General features: G+C 39.3%; 15 non-coding genes across 15 annotated transcripts; 14 read left to right on the top strand and 1 right to left on the bottom strand.

The window, feature by feature from the left end:
• Window positions 1-430: 430 nt before the first annotated feature.
• Window positions 431-502, bottom strand: TRNAM-CAU (transfer RNA methionine (anticodon CAU)). The gene has a single exon. It is a non-coding gene; the product is annotated as a tRNA-Met (tRNA).
• A 160-nt stretch (window positions 503-662) lies between these two features.
• Window positions 663-736, top strand: TRNAN-GUU (transfer RNA asparagine (anticodon GUU)). Its single transcript has one exon. It is a non-coding gene; the product is annotated as a tRNA-Asn (tRNA).
• Window positions 737-1,761: 1,025 nt separating this feature from the next.
• TRNAN-GUU (transfer RNA asparagine (anticodon GUU)) lies at window positions 1,762-1,835 on the top strand. Its single transcript has one exon. It is a non-coding gene; the product is annotated as a tRNA-Asn (tRNA).
• Window positions 1,836-2,863: 1,028 nt separating this feature from the next.
• TRNAN-GUU (transfer RNA asparagine (anticodon GUU)) lies at window positions 2,864-2,937 on the top strand. The gene has a single exon. It is a non-coding gene; the product is annotated as a tRNA-Asn (tRNA).
• Window positions 2,938-3,955: 1,018 nt separating this feature from the next.
• Window positions 3,956-4,029, top strand: TRNAN-GUU (transfer RNA asparagine (anticodon GUU)). The gene has a single exon. It is a non-coding gene; the product is annotated as a tRNA-Asn (tRNA).
• A 1,018-nt stretch (window positions 4,030-5,047) lies between these two features.
• TRNAN-GUU (transfer RNA asparagine (anticodon GUU)) lies at window positions 5,048-5,121 on the top strand. The gene has a single exon. It is a non-coding gene; the product is annotated as a tRNA-Asn (tRNA).
• Window positions 5,122-6,148: 1,027 nt separating this feature from the next.
• On the top strand, window positions 6,149-6,222 carry TRNAN-GUU (transfer RNA asparagine (anticodon GUU)). Its single transcript has one exon. It is a non-coding gene; the product is annotated as a tRNA-Asn (tRNA).
• Window positions 6,223-7,250: 1,028 nt separating this feature from the next.
• TRNAN-GUU (transfer RNA asparagine (anticodon GUU)) lies at window positions 7,251-7,324 on the top strand. Its single transcript has one exon. It is a non-coding gene; the product is annotated as a tRNA-Asn (tRNA).
• Window positions 7,325-8,342: 1,018 nt separating this feature from the next.
• On the top strand, window positions 8,343-8,416 carry TRNAN-GUU (transfer RNA asparagine (anticodon GUU)). The gene has a single exon. It is a non-coding gene; the product is annotated as a tRNA-Asn (tRNA).
• Window positions 8,417-9,443: 1,027 nt separating this feature from the next.
• Window positions 9,444-9,517, top strand: TRNAN-GUU (transfer RNA asparagine (anticodon GUU)). The gene has a single exon. It is a non-coding gene; the product is annotated as a tRNA-Asn (tRNA).
• A 1,028-nt stretch (window positions 9,518-10,545) lies between these two features.
• Window positions 10,546-10,619, top strand: TRNAN-GUU (transfer RNA asparagine (anticodon GUU)). Its single transcript has one exon. It is a non-coding gene; the product is annotated as a tRNA-Asn (tRNA).
• Window positions 10,620-11,642: 1,023 nt separating this feature from the next.
• Window positions 11,643-11,716, top strand: TRNAN-GUU (transfer RNA asparagine (anticodon GUU)). The gene has a single exon. It is a non-coding gene; the product is annotated as a tRNA-Asn (tRNA).
• Window positions 11,717-12,738: 1,022 nt separating this feature from the next.
• TRNAN-GUU (transfer RNA asparagine (anticodon GUU)) lies at window positions 12,739-12,812 on the top strand. The gene has a single exon. It is a non-coding gene; the product is annotated as a tRNA-Asn (tRNA).
• A 1,022-nt stretch (window positions 12,813-13,834) lies between these two features.
• Window positions 13,835-13,908, top strand: TRNAN-GUU (transfer RNA asparagine (anticodon GUU)). Its single transcript has one exon. It is a non-coding gene; the product is annotated as a tRNA-Asn (tRNA).
• Window positions 13,909-14,928: 1,020 nt separating this feature from the next.
• Window positions 14,929-15,002, top strand: TRNAN-GUU (transfer RNA asparagine (anticodon GUU)). Its single transcript has one exon. It is a non-coding gene; the product is annotated as a tRNA-Asn (tRNA).
• The last annotated feature ends 74 nt before the right edge of the window (window positions 15,003-15,076 follow it).

The following is a 15,076-nucleotide window of genomic DNA, read 5'->3' as shown; positions in this document are numbered from 1 at the left end:
AATGACAGCTAAATGTTTCCTGAGTATAGTGTCTCCATAGAAAAAACAAGTTCACAGGAAGAAAAATAAACTGCTCTACACCATTTCAGCTATCCAAGTGTCCCTCCGCTTTTTTTTTTTTTTAGTGTGAAAATTTTTTGGACTCCATCATTGTCCCATTTCACCATGAATATGTGAACTAGATTTATCATTTTGGAAACCTGCATTGTTTTGCTATGGGCAAGGTCGATTTTTACCTATGTAACCAGAGCACTGTTAGGGTAAAGAAAAGAAAGTATGTTGATTTTGACATAAAGACTGGCAGCAGCATTCTGTTAAAATGAGCTGAGATTGTAATTGACTTTTTTCTTTAACTAAACAGAAAAGAAACAAAGTTTCTACCACAAGTTTACCAATTTAGGATTGCCTTAGATAATGAAAAAAAAGCAAGTAGCAGAGGATGGTTTCGATCCATCGACCTCTGGGTTATGGGCCCAGCACGCTTCCGCTGCGCCACTCTGCTAGTTATGCAATGTTTGTTGACTCCTGAAGGTTTGAGGCAACCCAGGAAAGAACCAATATTTATTTTTGTTGGTTGGCAGATAAAGAACAGTAATGAAATGTCATGAAATTTGTCCGGAATAATGCATTTTAGCCCATGCCATGAACACACGCTGCAAGTTGTCTCTGTGGTGCAATTGGTTAGCGTGTTCGGCTGTTAACCGAAAGGTTGGTGGTTCAAGCCCACCCAGGGACGTAGATGACTGGTTTTCATATCAATTTTTAGACATCATCTAATCCATCCTCTTGAGGTGTGGGGTGCCTCTGATCCAATTACCTTCATGCCTATCAATGGTGAGTTTAGTTTGTTCTAGACAGTTTTACTCAACTTCATACTTTGGAAATCCAATTTAGCAACTGGTTGCAGAGGTAAATATATTGGACAGACTGTGGAAACCAAATTAGTATTAAAATTGCTCTCCCTGTTCCTACCTTGTAGTTACGCTACCAAAACGGACTTTCTAAAAAGTGTCCTACGAAGCCAAGTCCATGAATAAAGCCTGTGCACAAGCATTTATTCTTGTATTGTTGCCAAAAACCAATTCCATATGCAATGGCAGCTAAATGTTTCCTGAGTATAGTGTCTCCCTAGAAAAAACAAGTTCACAGGAAGAAAAATAAACTGCTCTACACCATTTCAGCTATCCAAGTGTCCCTCCGCTTTTTTTTTTTTTTTTTTTTAAGTGTGAAAATTTTTTGGACTCCATCATTGTCCCATTTCACCATGAATATGTGAACTAGATTTATCATTTTGGAAACCTGCATTGTTTTGCTATGGGCAAGGTCGATTTTTACCTATGTAACCAGAGCACTGTTAGGGTAAAGAAAAGAAAGTATGTTGATTTTGACATAAAGACTGGCAGCAGCATTCTGTTAAAATGAGCTGAGATTGTAATTGACTTTTTTCTTTAACTAAACAGAAAAGAAACAAAGTTTCTACCACAAGTTTACCAATTTAGGATTGCCTTAGATAATGAAGAAAGAGCAAGTAGCAGAGGATGGTTTCGATCCATCGACCTCTGGGTTATGGGCCCAGCACGCTTCCGCTGCGCCACTCTGCTAGTCATGCAATGTTTGTTGACTCCTGAAGGTTTGAGGCAACCCAGGAGAGAACCAATATTTATTTTTGTTGGTTGGCAGATAAAGAACAGTAATGAAATGTCATGAAATTTGTCCGGAATAATGCATTTCAGCCCATGCCATGAACACACGCTGCAAGTTGTCTCTGTGGCGCAATTGGTTAGCATGTTCGGCTGTTAACCGAAAGGTTGGTGGTTCAAGCCCACCCAGGGACGTAGATGACTGGTTTTCATATAAATTTTTAGACATCATCTAATCCATCCTCTTGAGGTGTGGGGTGCCTCTGATCCAATTACCTTCATGCCTATCAATGGTGAGTTTAGTTTGTTCTAGACAGTTTTACTCAACTTCATATTTTGGAAATCCAATTTAGCAACTGGTTGCAGAGGTAAATATATTGGACAGACTGTGGAAACCAAATTAGTATTAAAATTGCTCTCCCTGTTCCTACCTTGTAGTTACGCTACCAAAACGGACTTTCTAAAAAGTGTCCTACGAAGCCAAGTCCATGAATAAAGCCTGTGCACAAGCATTTATTCTTGTATTGTTGCCAAAATTCAATTCCATATGCAATGGCAGCTAAATGTTTCCTGAGTATAGTGTCTCCCTAGAAAAAACAAGTTCACAGGAAGAAAAATAAACTGCTCTACACCATTTCAGCTATCCAAGTGTCCCTCCGCTTTTTTTTTTTTTTTTTTTTTTTAAGTGTGAAAATTTTTTGGACTCCATCATTGTCCCATTTCACCATGAATATGTGAACTAGATTTATCATTTTGGAAACCTGCATTGTTTTGCTATGGGCAAGGTCGATTTTTACCTATGTAACCAGAGCACTGTTAGGGTAAAGAAAAGAAAGTATGTTGATTTCGACATAAAGACTGGCAGCAGCATTCTGTTAAAATGAGCTGAGATTGTAATTGACTTTTTTCTTTAACTAAACAGAAAAGAAACAAAGTTTCTACCACAAGTTTACCAATTTAGGATTGCCTTAGATAATGAAGAAAGAGCAAGTAGCAGAGGATGGTTTCGATCCATCGACCTCTGGGTTATGGGCCCAGCACGCTTCCGCTGCGCCACTCTGCTAGTCATGCAATGTTTGTTGACTCCTGAAGGTTTGAGGCAACCCAGGAAAGAACCAATATTTATTTTTGTTGGTTGGCAGATAAAGAACAGTAATGAAATGTCATGAAATTTGTCCGGAATAATGCATTTCAGCCCATGCCATGAACACACGCTGCAAGTTGTCTCTGTGGCGCAATTGGTTAGCGTGTTCGGCTGTTAACCAAAAGGTTGGTGGTTCAAGCCCACCCAGGGACGTAGATGACTGGTTTTCATATCAATTTTTAGACATCATCTAATCCATCCTCTTGAGGTGTGGGGTGCCTCTGATCCAATTACCTTCATGCCTATCAATGGTGAGTTTAGTTTGTTCTAGACAGTTTTACTCAATTTCATACTTTGGAAATCCAATTTAGCAACTGGTTGCAGAGGTAAATATATTGGACAGACTGTGGAAACCAAATTAGTATTAAAATTGCTCTCCCTGTTCCTACCTTGTAGTTATGCTACCAAAACGGACTTTCTAAAAAGTGTCCTACGAAGCCAAGTCCATGAATAAAGCCTGTGCACAAGCATTTATTCTTGTATTGTTGCCAAAAACCAATTCCATATGCAATGGCAGCTAAATGTTTCCTGAGTATAGTGTCTCCCTAGAAAAAACAAGTTCACAGGAAGAAAAATAAACTGCTCTACACCATTTCAGCTATCCAAGTGTCCCTCCGCTTTTTTTTTTTTTTAGTGTGAAAATTTTTTGGACTCCATCATTGTCCCATTTCACCATGAATATGTGAACTAGATTTATCATTTTGGAAACCTGCATTGTTTTGCTATGGGCAAGGTCGATTTTTACCTATGTAACCAGAGCACTGTTAGGGTAAAGAAAAGAAAGTATGTTGATTTTGACATAAAGACTGGCAGCAGCATTCTGTTAAAATGAGCTGAGATTGTAATTGACTTTTTTCTTTAACTAAACAGAAAAGAAACAAAGTTTCTACCACAAGTTTACCAATTTAGGATTGCCTTAGATAATGAAGAAAGAGCAAGTAGCAGAGGATGGTTTCGATCCATCGACCTCTGGGTTATGGGCCCAGCACGCTTCCGCTGCGCCACTCTGCTAGTCATGCAATGTTTGTTGACTCCTGAAGGTTTGAGGCAACCCAGGAAAGAACCAATATTTATTTTTGTTGGTTGGCAGATAAAGAACAGTAATGAAATGTCATGAAATTTGTCCGGAATAATGCATTTCAGCCCATGCCATGAACACACGCTGCAAGTTGTCTCTGTGGCGTAATTGGTTAGCGTGTTCGGCTGTTAACCGAAAGGTTGGTGGTTCAAGCCCACCCAGGGACGTAGATGACTGGTTTTCATATCAATTTTTAGACATCATCTAATCCATCCTCTTGAGGTGTGGGGTGCCTCTGATCCAATTACCTTCATGCCTATCAATGGTGAGTTTAGTTTGTTCTAGACAGTTTTACTCAACTTCATACTTTGGAAATCCAATTTAGCAACTGGTTGCAGAGGTAAATATATTGGACAGACTGTGGAAACCAAATTAGTATTAAAATTGCTCTCCCTGTTCCTACCTTGTAGTTACGCTACCAAAACGGACTTTCTAAAAAGTGTCCTACGAAGCCAAGTCCATGAATAAAGCCTGTGCACAAGCATTTATTCTTGTATTGTTGCCAAAAACCAATTCCATATGCAATGGCAGCTAAATGTTTCCTGAGTATAGTGTCTCCCTAGAAAAAACAAGTTCACAGGAAGAAAAATAAACTGCTCTACACCATTTCAGCTATCCAAGTGTCCCTCCGCTTTTTTTTTTTTTTAGTGTGAAAATTTTTTGGACTCCATCATTGTCCCATTTCACCATGAATATGTGAACTAGATTTATCATTTTGGAAACCTGCATTGTTTTGCTATGGGCAAGGTCGATTTTTACCTATGTAACCAGAGCACTGTTAGGGTAAAGAAAAGAAAGTATGTTGATTTTGACATAAAGACTGGCAGCAGCATTCTGTTAAAATGAGCTGAGATTGTAATTGACTTTTTTCTTTAACTAAACAGAAAAGAAACAAAGTTTCTACCACAAGTTTACCAATTTAGGATTGCCTTAGATAATGAAGAAAGAGCAAGTAGCAGAGGATGGTTTCGATCCATCAACCTCTGGGTTATGGGCCCAGCACGCTTCCGCTGCGCCACTCTGCTAGTCATGCAATGTTTGTTGACTCCTGAAGGTTTGAGGCAACCCAGGAAAGAACCAATATTTATTTTTGTTGGTTGGCAGATAAAGAACAGTAATGAAATGTCATGAAATTTGTCCGGAATAATGCATTTCAGCCCATGCCATGAACACACGCTGCAAGTTGTCTCTGTGGCGCAATTGGTTAGCGTGTTCGGCTGTTAACCGAAAGGTTGGTGGTTCAAGCCAACCCAGGGACGTAGATGACTGGTTTTCATATCAATTTTTAGACATCATCTAATCCATCCTCTTGAGGTGTGGGGTGCCTCTGATCCAATTACCTTCATGCCTATCAATGGTGAGTTTAGTTTGTTCTAGACAGTTTTACTCAACTTCATACTTTGGAAATCCAATTTAGCAACTGGTTGCAGAGGTAAATATATTGGACAGACTGTGGAAACCAAATTAGTATTAAAATTGCTCTCCCTGTTCCTACCTTGCAGTTACGCTACCAAAACGGACTTTTTAAAAAGTGTCCTACGAAGCCAAGTCCATGAATAAAGCCTGTGCACAAGCATTTATTCTTGTATTGTTGCCAAAAACCAATTCCATATGCAATGGCAGCTAAATGTTTCCTGAGTATAGTGTCTCCCTAGAAAAAACAAGTTCACAGGAAGAAAAATAAACAGCTCTACACCATTTCAGCTATCCAAGTGTCCCTCCGCTTTTTTTTTTTTTTTTTTTTTTAAGTGTGAAAATTTTTTGGACTCCATCATTGTCCCATTTCACCATGAATATGTGAACTAGATTTATCATTTTGGAAACCTGCATTGTTTTGCTATGGGCAAGGTCGATTTTTACCTATGTAACCAGAGCACTGTTAGGGTAAAGAAAAGAAAGTATGTTGATTTTGACATAAAGACTGGCAGCAGCATTCTGTTAAAATGAGCTGAGATTGTAATTGACTTTTTTCTTTAACTAAACAGAAAAGAAACAAAGTTTCTACCACAAGTTTACCAATTTAGGATTGCCTTAGATAATGAAGAAAGAGCAAGTAGCAGAGGATGGTTTCGATCCATCGACCTCTGGGTTATGGGCCCAGCACGCTTCCGCTGCGCCACTCTGCTAGTCATGCAATGTTTGTTGACTCCTGAAGGTTTGAGGCAACCCAGGAAAGAACCAATATTTATTTTTGTTGGTTGGCAGATAAAGAACAGTAATGAAATGTCATGAAATTTGTCCGGAATAATGCATTTCAGCCCATGCCATGAACACACGCTGCAAGTTGTCTCTGTGGCGTAATTGGTTAGCGTGTTCGGCTGTTAACCGAAAGGTTGGTGGTTCAAGCCCACCCAGGGACGTAGATGACTGGTTTTCATATCAATTTTTAGACATCATCTAATCCATCCTCTTGAGGTGTGGGGTGCCTCTGATCCAATTACCTTCATGCCTATCAATGGTGAGTTTAGTTTGTTCTAGACAGTTTTACTCAACTTCATACTTTGGAAATCCAATTTAGCAACTGGTTGCAGAGGTAAATATATTGGACAGACTGTGGAAACCAAATTAGTATTAAAATTGCTCTCCCTGTTCCTACCTTGTAGTTACGCTACCAAAACGGACTTTTTAAAAAGTGTCCTACGAAGCCAAGTCCATGAATAAAGCCTGTGCACAAGCATTTATTCTTGTATTGTTGCCAAAAACCAATTCCATATGCAATGGCAGCTAAATGTTTCCTGAGTATAGTGTCTCCCTAGAAAAAACAAGTTCACAGGAAGAAAAATAAACAGCTCTACACCATTTCAGCTATCCAAGTGTCCCTCCGCTTTTTTTTTTTTTTTTTTTTTTTAAGTGTGAAAATTTTTTGGACTCCATCATTGTCCCATTTCACCATGAATATGTGAACTAGATTTATCATTTTGGAAACCTGCATTGTTTTGCTATGGGCAAGGTCGATTTTTACCTATGTAACCAGAGCACTGTTAGGGTAAAGAAAAGAAAGTATGTTGATTTTGACATAAAGACTGGCAGCAGCATTCTGTTAAAATGAGCTGAGATTGTAATTGACTTTTTTCTTTAACTAAACAGAAAAGAAACAAAGTTTCTACCACAAGTTTACCAATTTAGGATTGCCTTAGATAATGAAGAAAGAGCAAGTAGCAGAGGATGGTTTCGATCCATCGACCTCTGGGTTATGGGCCCAGCACGCTTCCGCTGCGCCACTCTGCTAGTCATGCAATGTTTGTTGACTCCTGAAGGTTTGAGGCAACCCAGGAAAGAACCAATATTTATTTTTGTTGGTTGGCAGATAAAGAACAGTAATGAAATGTCATGAAATTTGTCCGGAATAATGCATTTCAGCCCATGCCATGAACACACGCTGCAAGTTGTCTCTGTGGCGTAATTGGTTAGCGTGTTCGGCTGTTAACCGAAAGGTTGGTGGTTCAAGCCCACCCAGGGACGTAGATGACTGGTTTTCATATCAATTTTTAGACATCATCTAATCCATCCTCTTGAGGTGTGGGGTGCCTCTGATCCAATTACCTTCATGCCTATCAATGGTGAGTTTAGTTTGTTCTAGACAGTTTTACTCAACTTCATACTTTGGAAATCCAATTTAGCAACTGGTTGCAGAGGTAAATATATTGGACAGACTGTGGAAACCAAATTAGTATTAAAATTGCTCTCCCTGTTCCTACCTTGTAGTTACGCTACCAAAACGGACTTTCTAAAAAGTGTCCTACGAAGCCAAGTCCATGAATAAAGCCTGTGCACAAGCATTTATTCTTGTATTGTTGCCAAAAACCAATTCCATATGCAATGGCAGCTAAATGTTTCCTGAGTATAGTGTCTCCCTAGAAAAAACAAGTTCACAGGAAGAAAAATAAACTGCTCTACACCATTTCAGCTATCCAAGTGTCCCTCCGCTTTTTTTTTTTTTTAGTGTGAAAATTTTTTGGACTCCATCATTGTCCCATTTCACCATGAATATGTGAACTAGATTTATCATTTTGGAAACCTGCATTGTTTTGCTATGGGCAAGGTCGATTTTTACCTATGTAACCAGAGCACTGTTAGGGTAAAGAAAAGAAAGTATGTTGATTTTGACATAAAGACTGGCAGCAGCATTCTGTTAAAATGAGCTGAGATTGTAATTGACTTTTTTCTTTAACTAAACAGAAAAGAAACAAAGTTTCTACCACAAGTTTACCAATTTAGGATTGCCTTAGATAATGAAGAAAGAGCAAGTAGCAGAGGATGGTTTCGATCCATCAACCTCTGGGTTATGGGCCCAGCACGCTTCCGCTGCGCCACTCTGCTAGTCATGCAATGTTTGTTGACTCCTGAAGGTTTGAGGCAACCCAGGAAAGAACCAATATTTATTTTTGTTGGTTGGCAGATAAAGAACAGTAATGAAATGTCATGAAATTTGTCCGGAATAATGCATTTCAGCCCATGCCATGAACACACGCTGCAAGTTGTCTCTGTGGCGCAATTGGTTAGCGTGTTCGGCTGTTAACCGAAAGGTTGGTGGTTCAAGCCAACCCAGGGACGTAGATGACTGGTTTTTATATCAATTTTTAGACATCATCTAATCCATCCTCTTGAGGTGTGGGGTGCCTCTGATCCAATTACCTTCATGCCTATCAATGGTGAGTTTAGTTTGTTCTAGACAGTTTTACTCAACTTCATACTTTGGAAATCCAATTTAGCAACTGGTTGCAGAGGTAAATATATTGGACAGACTGTGGAAACCAAATTAGTATTAAAATTGCTCTCCCTGTTCCTACCTTGTAGTTACGCTACCAAAACGGACTTTTTAAAAAGTGTCCTACGAAGCCAAGTCCATGAATAAAGCCTGTGCACAAGCATTTATTCTTGTATTGTTGCCAAAAACCAATTCCATATGCAATGGCAGCTAAATGTTTCCTGAGTATAGTGTCTCCCTAGAAAAAACAAGTTCACAGGAAGAAAAATAAACAGCTCTACACCATTTCAGCTATCCAAGTGTCCCTCCGCTTTTTTTTTTTTTTTTTTTTTTAAGTGTGAAAATTTTTTGGACTCCATCATTGTCCCATTTCACCATGAATATGTGAACTAGATTTATCATTTTGGAAACCTGCATTGTTTTGCTATGGGCAAGGTCGATTTTTACCTATGTAACCAGAGCACTGTTAGGGTAAAGAAAAGAAAGTATGTTGATTTTGACATAAAGACTGGCAGCAGCATTCTGTTAAAATGAGCTGAGATTGTAATTGACTTTTTTCTTTAACTAAACAGAAAAGAAACAAAGTTTCTACCACAAGTTTACCAATTTAGGATTGCCTTAGATAATGAAGAAAGAGCAAGTAGCAGAGGATGGTTTCGATCCATCGACCTCTGGGTTATGGGCCCAGCACGCTTCCGCTGCGCCACTCTGCTAGTCATGCAATGTTTGTTGACTCCTGAAGGTTTGAGGCAACCCAGGAAAGAACCAATATTTATTTTTGTTGGTTGGCAGATAAAGAACAGTAATGAAATGTCATGAAATTTGTCCGGAATAATGCATTTCAGCCCATGCCATGAACACACGCTGCAAGTTGTCTCTGTGGCGTAATTGGTTAGCGTGTTCGGCTGTTAACCGAAAGGTTGGTGGTTCAAGCCCACCCAGGGACGTAGATGACTGGTTTTCATATCAATTTTTAGACATCATCTAATCCATCCTCTTGAGGTGTGGGGTGCCTCTGATCCAATTACCTTCATGCCTATCAATGGTGAGTTTAGTTTGTTCTAGACAGTTTTACTCAACTTCATACTTTGGAAATCCAATTTAGCAACTGGTTGCAGAGGTAAATATATTGGACAGACTGTGGAAACCAAATTAGTATTAAAATTGCTCTCCCTGTTCCTACCTTGTAGTTACGCTACCAAAACGGACTTTTTAAAAAGTGTCCTACGAAGCCAAGTCCATGAATAAAGCCTGTGCACAAGCATTTATTCTTGTATTGTTGCCAAAAACCAATTCCATATGCAATGGCAGCTAAATGTTTCCTGAGTATAGTGTCTCCCTAGAAAAAACAAGTTCACAGGAAGAAAAATAAACAGCTCTACACCATTTCAGCTATCCAAGTGTCCCTCCGCTTTTTTTTTTTTTTTTTTTTTTTAAGTGTGAAAATTTTTTGGACTCCATCATTGTCCCATTTCACCATGAATATGTGAACTAGATTTATCATTTTGGAAACCTGCATTGTTTTGCTATGGGCAAGGTCGATTTTTACCTATGTAACCAGAGCACTGTTAGGGTAAAGAAAAGAAAGTATGTTGATTTTGACATAAAGACTGGCAGCAGCATTCTGTTAAAATGAGCTGAGATTGTAATTGACTTTTTTCTTTAACTAAACAGAAAAGAAACAAAGTTTCTACCACAAGTTTACCAATTTAGGATTGCCTTAGATAATGAAGAAAGAGCAAGTAGCAGAGGATGGTTTCGATCCATCGACCTCTGGGTTATGGGCCCAGCACGCTTCCGCTGCGCCACTCTGCTAGTCATGCAATGTTTGTTGACTCCTGAAGGTTTGAGGCAACCCAGGAAAGAACCAATATTTATTTTTGTTGGTTGGCAGATAAAGAACAGTAATGAAATGTCATGAAATTTGTCCGGAATAATGCATTTCAGCCCATGCCATGAACACACGCTGCAAGTTGTCTCTGTGGCGCAATTGGTTAGCGTGTTCGGCTGTTAACCGAAAGGTTGGTGGTTCAAGCCCACCCAGGGACGTAGATGACTGGTTTTCATATCAATTTTTAGACATCATCTAATCCATCCTCTTGAGGTGTGGGGTGCCTCTGATCCAATTACCTTCATGCCTATCAATGGTGAGTTTAGTTTGTTCTAGACAGTTTTACTCAACTTCATACTTTGGAAATCCAATTTAGCAACTGGTTGCAGAGGTAAATATATTGGACAGACTGTGGAAACCAAATTAGTATTAAAATTGCTCTCCCTGTTCCTACCTTGTAGTTACGCTACCAAAACGGACTTTCTAAAAAGTGTCCTACGAAGCCAAGTCCATGAATAAAGCCTGTGCACAAGCATTTATTCTTGTATTGTTGCCAAAATCCAATTCCATATGCAATGGCAGCTAAATGTTTCCTGAGTATAGTGTCTCCCTAGAAAAAACAAGTTCACAGGAAGAAAAATAAACTGCTCTACACCATTTCAGCTATCCAAGTGTCCCTCCGCTTTTTTTTTTTTTTTTTTAAGTGTGAAAATTTTTTGGACTCCATCATTGTCCCATTTCACCATGAATATGTGAACTAGATTTATCATTTTGGAAACCTGCATTGTTTTGCTATGGGCAAGGTCGATTTTTACCTATGTAACCAGAGCACTGTTAGGGTAAAGAAAAGAAAGTATGTTGATTTTGACATAAAGACTGGCAGCAGCATTCTGTTAAAATGAGCTGAGATTGTAATTGACTTTTTTCTTTAACTAAACAGAAAAGAAACAAAGTTTCTACCACAAGTTTACCAATTTAGGATTGCCTTAGATAATGAAGAAAGAGCAAGTAGCAGAGGATGGTTTCGATCCATCGACCTCTGGGTTATGGGCCCAGCACGCTTCCGCTGCGCCACTCTGCTAGTCATGCAATGTTTGTTGACTCCTGAAGGTTTGAGGCAACCCAGGAAAGAACCAATATTTATTTTTGTTGGTTGGCAGATAAAGAACAGTAATGAAATGTCATGAAATTTGTCCGGAATAATGCATTTCAGCCCATGCCATGAACACACGCTGCAAGTTGTCTCTGTGGCGCAATTGGTTAGCGTGTTCGGCTGTTAACCGAAAGGTTGGTGGTTCAAGCCCACCCAGGGACGTAGATGACTGGTTTTCATATCAATTTTTAGACATCATCTAATCCATCCTCTTGAGGTGTGGGGTGCCTCTGATCCAATTACCTTCATGCCTATCAATGGTGAGTTTAGTTTGTTCTAGACAGTTTTACTCAACTTCATACTTTGGAAATCCAATTTAGCAACTGGTTGCAGAGGTAAATATATTGGACAGACTGTGGAAACCAAATTAGTATTAAAATTGCTCTCCCTGTTCCTACCTTGTAGTTACGCTACCAAAACGGACTTTCTAAAAAGTGTCCTACGAAGCCAAGTCCATGAATAAAGCCTGTGCACAAGCATTTATTCTTGTATTGTTGCCAAAAACCAATTCCATATGCAATGGCAGCTAAATGTTTCCTGAGTATAGTGTCTCCCTAGAAAAAACAAGTTCACAGGAAGAAGAATAAACTGCTCTACACCATTTCAGCTATCCAAGTGTCCCTCCGCTTTTTTTTTTTTTTTTTAAGTGTGAAAATTTTTTGGACTCCATCATTGTCCCATTTCACCATGAATATGTGAACTAGATTTATCATTTTGGAAACCTGCATTGTTTTGCTATGGGCAAGGTCGATTTTTACCTATGTAACCAGAGCACTGTTAGGGTAAAGAAAAGAAAGTATGTTGATTTTGACATAAAGACTGGCAGCAGCATTCTGTTAAAATGAGCTGAGATTGTAATTGACTTTTTTCTTTAACTAAACAGAAAAGAAACAAAGTTTCTACCACAAGTTTACCAATTTAGGATTGCCTTAGATAATGAAGAAAGAGCAAGTAGCAGAGGATGGTTTCGATCCATCGACCTCTGGGTTATGGGCCCAGCACGCTTCCGCTGCGCCACTCTGCTAGTCATGCAATGTTTGTTGACTCCTGAAGGTTTGAGGCAACCCAGGAAAGAACCAATATTTATTTTTGTTGGTTGGCAGATAAAGAACAGTAATGAAATGTCATGAAATTTGTCCGGAATAATGCATTTCAGCCCATGCCATGAACACACGCTGCAAGTTGTCTCTGTGGCGCAATTGGTTAGCGTGTTCGGCTGTTAACCGAAAGGTTGGTGGTTCAAGCCCACCCAGGGATGTAGATGATTGGTTTTCATATCAATTTTTAGACATCATCTAATCCACCCTCTTGAGGTGTGGGGTGCCTCTGATCCAATTACCTTCATGCCTATCAATGGTGAGTTTAGTTTGTTCTAGACAGTTTTACTCAACTTCATACTTTGGAAATCCAATTTAGCAACTGGTTGCAGAGGTAAATATATTGGACAGACTGTGGAAACCAAATTAGTATTAAAATTGCTCTCCCTGTTCCTACCTTGTAGTTACGCTACCAAAACGGACTTTCTAAAAAGTGTCCTACGAAGCCAAGTCCATGAATAAAGCCTGTGCACAAGCATTTATTCTTGTATTGTTGCCAAAAACCAATTCCATATGCAATGGCAGCTAAATGTTTCCTGAGTATAGTGTCTCCCTAGAAAAAACAAGTTCACAGGAAGAAGAATAAACTGCTCTACACCATTTCAGCTATCCAAGTGTCCCTCCGCTATTTTTTTTTTTTTTTAAGTGTGAAAATTTTTTGGACTCCATCATTGTCCCATTTCACCATGAATATGTGAACTAGATTTATCATTTTGGAAACCTGCATTGTTTTGCTATGGGCAAGGTCGATTTTTACCTATGTAACCAGAGCACTGTTAGGGTAAAGAAAAGAAAGTATGTTGATTTTGACATAAAGACTGGCAGCAGCATTCTGTTAAAATGAGCTGAGATTGTAATTGACTTTTTTCTTTAACTAAACAGAAAAGAAACAAAGTTTCTACCACAAGTTTACCAATTTAGGATTGCCTTAGATAATGAAGAAAGAGCAAGTAGCAGAGGATGGTTTCGATCCATCGACCTCTGGGTTATGGGCCCAGCACGCATCCGCTGCGCCACTCTGCTAGTCATGCAATGCTTGTTGACTCCTGAAGGTTTGAGGCAACCCAGGAAAGAACCAATATTTATTTTTGTTGGTTGGCAGATAAAGAACAGTAATGAAATGTCATGAAATTTGTCCGGAATAATGCATTTCAGCCCATGCCATGAGCACACGCTGCAAGTTGTCTCTGTGGCGCAATTGGTTAGCGTGTTCGGCTGTTAACCGAAAGGTTGGTGGTTCAAGCCCACCCAGGGACGTAGATGACTGGTTTTCATATCAATTTTTAGAAATCATCTAATCCATCCTCTTGAGGTGTGGGGTGCCTCTGATCCAATTACCTTCATGCCTATCAATGGTGAGTTTAGTTTGTTCTAGACAGTTTTACTCAACTTCATACTTTGGAAATCCAATTTAGCAACTGGTTGCAGAGGTAAATATATTGGACAGACTGTGGAAACCAAATTAGTATTAAAATTGCTCTCCCTGTTCCTACCTTGTAGTTACGCTACCAAAACGGACTTTCTAAAAAGTGTCCTACGAAGCCAAGTCCATGAATAAAGCCTGTGCACAAGCATTTATTCTTGTATTGTTGCCAAAAACCAATTCCATATGCAATGGCAGCTAAATGTTTCCTGAGTATAGTGTCTCCCTAGAAAAAACAAGTTCACAGGAAGAAAAATAAACTGCTCTACACCATTTCAGCTATCCAAGTGTCCCTCCGCTTTTTTTTTTTTTTTTTGTGTGAAAATTTTTTGGACTCCATCATTGTCCCATTTCACCATGAATATGTGAACTAGATTTATCATTTTGGAAACCTGCATTGTTTTGCTATGGGCAAGGTCGATTTTTACCTATGTAACCAGAGCACTGTTAGGGTAAAGAAAAGAAAGTATGTTGATTTTGACATAAAGACTGGCAGCAGCATTCTGTTAAAATGAGCTGAGATTGTAATTGACTTTTTTCTTTAACTAAACAGAAAAGAAACAAAGTTTCTACCACAAGTTTACCAATTTAGGATTGCCTTAGATAATGAAGAAAGAGCAAGTAGCAGAGGTTGGTTTCGATCCATCGACCTCTGGGTTATGGGCCCAGCACGCTTCCGCTGCGCCACTCTGCTAGTCATGCAATGTTTGTTGACTCCTGAAGGTTTGAGGCAACCCAGGAAAGAACCAATATTTATTTTGGTTGGTTGGCAGATAAAGAACAGTAATGAAATGTCATGAAATTTGTCCGGAATAATGCATTTCAGCCCATGCCATGAACACACGCTGCAAGTTGTCTCTGTGGCGCAATTGGTTAGCGTGTTCGGCTGTTAACCGAAAGGTTGGTGGTTCAAGCCCACCCAGGGACGTAGATGACTGGTTTTAATATCAATTTTTAGACATCATCTAATCCATCCTCTTGAGGTGTGGGGTGCCTCTGATC

This window comes from Mixophyes fleayi, unplaced genomic scaffold, assembly GCF_038048845.1.
Source record: "Mixophyes fleayi isolate aMixFle1 unplaced genomic scaffold, aMixFle1.hap1 Scaffold_86, whole genome shotgun sequence".
Classification (NCBI taxonomy): domain Eukaryota; kingdom Metazoa; phylum Chordata; class Amphibia; order Anura; family Limnodynastidae; genus Mixophyes; species Mixophyes fleayi.
The sequence above is the reverse complement of the archived record's forward strand: the minus strand, read 5'-3'. Positions and strand labels throughout refer to the sequence as shown.